This window comes from Terrapene carolina, unplaced genomic scaffold, assembly GCF_002925995.2.
Source record: "Terrapene carolina triunguis isolate 2854851 unplaced genomic scaffold, T_m_triunguis-2.0 Scaffold27779, whole genome shotgun sequence".
Taxonomy (NCBI): domain Eukaryota; kingdom Metazoa; phylum Chordata; order Testudines; family Emydidae; genus Terrapene; species Terrapene triunguis.
The window spans coordinates 1-2,628 of record NW_020692130.1 but is presented as its reverse complement, the minus strand read 5'-3'; the positions used below and the strand labels follow the sequence as shown (position 1 = coordinate 2,628).

Genomic DNA, 2,628 nt, shown 5'->3' with positions numbered 1-2,628 from the left:
GCAGCTGAGCGACGGCCCCATTGGCCAATACCCGAGGAGGGGTAGAGAGTGGAGGGGGGGTTGCAAATTGCAGGGCCCAATGGGTGCAGGGCGCGGAGGAAGTGAGCTGGGGGCGGGCGGGTAGCCCGGCAGCAAAGTAAGGGGCTGAGTGGGGGAGGGAATCGCTCGCAGGGGTGTGAATCCGTGCAAAAGAGCCCCCAGGGGTGTGAATTCGTGCAAAGGTGCCCCAGGGGTGTGAATTCTGCACTGACCCCCCCCCCATCGGGAGAAGTTGGTGCCGGGTGCTGGTGAGTAACGCTGTGAACTTGGGGGCTGCGGGGCTGCACTTGAAGTGTGGGGAGGGGGGAGAAACTCCAGGGTGTTTCCCATCCCCACCTGATGTGGGGTTCCCACTACTTCTAAGCCCCCTGTCTGCCTCTCGGGCCGGACTGTTAATCTGGGGTTGAGCTGCAGCGGGTGGGAGCTGTGTGTTTGTTCTGTGTTTGTACTGCGCCTGGCGCAATGGGTGTGGGGCTACGAGCTACTGTAATACACCTAAAAAATAACGTACAGCACCTGGCGCAATGGGTGTGGGGCTACGAGCTACTGTAATACATCTAAAAATAATGTACAGTGCCTGGCGCAATGGGTGCGGGGCTAGAAATTACCATAATACACCTAAAAATAATGTACAGCGCCTGGCGCAATGGGTGCGGGGCTAGGAATTACCGTAGTACACCTAAAAAATAACATACAGCTCCTGGCGCAATGAGGGCTGGTCTGGGATGAGGGACCCTAGGAGTGCCCCTAATGGAGAGGATTAATAGGTGTGGGGAGATTAAACGGGGAGGGGCCTGTACCCCTCTCTCCCCAGCAATGGCTAATGTGGGGGTGAACTGCGTGGATTAGAGACTGGAAGGGATTGAGGCAGCTAGTGGCCCGGGGTTTAGCTGGCGGTGGAGGGAGCAGGGAGCCCACGTGGGATAGAACTCGGGGGGCCCAGCCCTCACCCCCCTGCTCTAACCACTAGACCCCACTTGCTGAGGGGTTCGTGCTGCGGGGGCTGAAGGGAAGGTGAGGAAGGAGAGTGAATGTGGCTGTGCCGCTCGGTGTGGAGGGGGAGTGTCTGGGGGGGAGGAGGCTGGGCAGTGGCCACTGGGGGGTGACAGGGCAGTTTGATAGTCCCTAGTGGGTGAACTGGGGGGTAGGGAACGGCCCGGCAGAGGCTGTGCACCCCCCAGAGCCAAGGACACCCCGCTGCTGCACTGCCCCCCACAGCTCCCCGTTCTACCTCACTTACGCACTGAGCCCCCCCACTTTGCTGTCTTAGCGCCCACCCCCCAAGGCTGGGTCTCTGTGGCCCGTCCATCCCATAGCCACTTGGCTGTGGGGAGGCCAGGGGGCACCCAGATGGGCTGGGTGATGGGGGCTCCTGGGAGTGGGGCTGAGACTCAGCAAACTCGATACACTCCCCAGGCCATGGAATGAGAGCAACGGATGCCAGCTGCTGCCAGCGCCCCTAGAGGGGAGAGGCCCCGTGCCCCATTCCCTGCCCCCCGAGCCAGCCAGTCCCTGCCCTGGGGCTGGATCTCCCCTCCCTGCTCTTCCCCTACCACCTGTAGAGGAGCTGAGCCCTCAGCGCCCCCTGCAGCCGCTGCCCCCCGCTCCAGTGGGGTGGGTGATCTGTGGAACTGCCCGACACTGTTTTTCCTCCCCCGGCAGAGCTGGGATGACCCCGGAGGAATGGACCTACCTGGCCGTGCTGCTTTTCTCTATCCCCATTGGCTTTGTCTTCAAGAGAGGGGGTGAGTGACTCTGACTGGGGGGGGGCAACTCTGGCCCCTCCCCTTCAAGCCATTGCTGGGGGTGGAACAGGGATTGGGGCTAGAAAAAGTCCCACCAAAGTGACCCCCCCCTTTCCCTCCAACAAGGGCCCTTCCCCCCATTCCCTCCGGTGTGCCCCACCCAGCCCAGTCTGGGGTTTCCTCACCTCAGCTTCCTCTTGCAAGATTTCCTCTCTCCATTCCGGTTCAGCTCCGGGGGCGGGGGGGGGGGGGGGGGGGTGGGGGGGGGGGGGGGGGGGGCTCAAGCTAGAATGGGTCTGGAGGTATTTTAGGGGGGCTGGCGCATGGGGGCGGGGGACCCTGGCACTAGCTTCCCCCTGCCAGTCTTGTAGTAGAAGCTTCTGGACTCTGGGGTCCCATTGATAGGGGATGGGTGTTTGGGGGTACAGGATCCCCACCTCCTGAGCTCCCTTGTGCCCCATTCCCTGCCCCCCAAGCCAGCCACCCCCCCCCCAAGGCTGGATGGGAGCCGGCATCTCCTAGAGGGGAGATGCCCCGTACCCCAGTCCCCGCCCGGGTCGCCCGAAGTCCCAGCTGACTTTGCTCCCGGGGGTCTCGGTGGGAAGGGAGCTGGGATCTAATCTGTCTCTCTTTCCTCCCCTCCCCCTCCCCCCCCCAGGACACCAAGTGAAGCAGTTTGGGGGGGCAGCTGTGGGGCTGCTCCTGACGCTGGTCACCTGCAACATCCACACCTTGCACTCGCTGGTCACCATCCTGGGCACATGGGTCATCCTCCGCCTCTCCCCAAGGTAAGGAAGGAGCTAGGACACCTGGGAGAGGAGTGAGGTCTAGTGGGTAGAGTGTG

The 2,628-nt window shown here is 62.6% G+C and overlaps 1 long non-coding RNA gene across 1 annotated transcript; it reads left to right on the top strand.

Annotated features, from left to right (window-relative positions):
• The first annotated feature begins 135 nt into the window (after positions 1 to 135).
• LOC113408974 lies at positions 136 to 2,612 on the top strand. Its single transcript, XR_003370415.2, has 3 exons — positions 136 to 287; positions 1,702 to 1,784; positions 2,443 to 2,612. It is a non-coding gene; the product is annotated as an uncharacterized LOC113408974 (long non-coding RNA).
• The last annotated feature ends 16 nt before the right edge of the window (positions 2,613 to 2,628 follow it).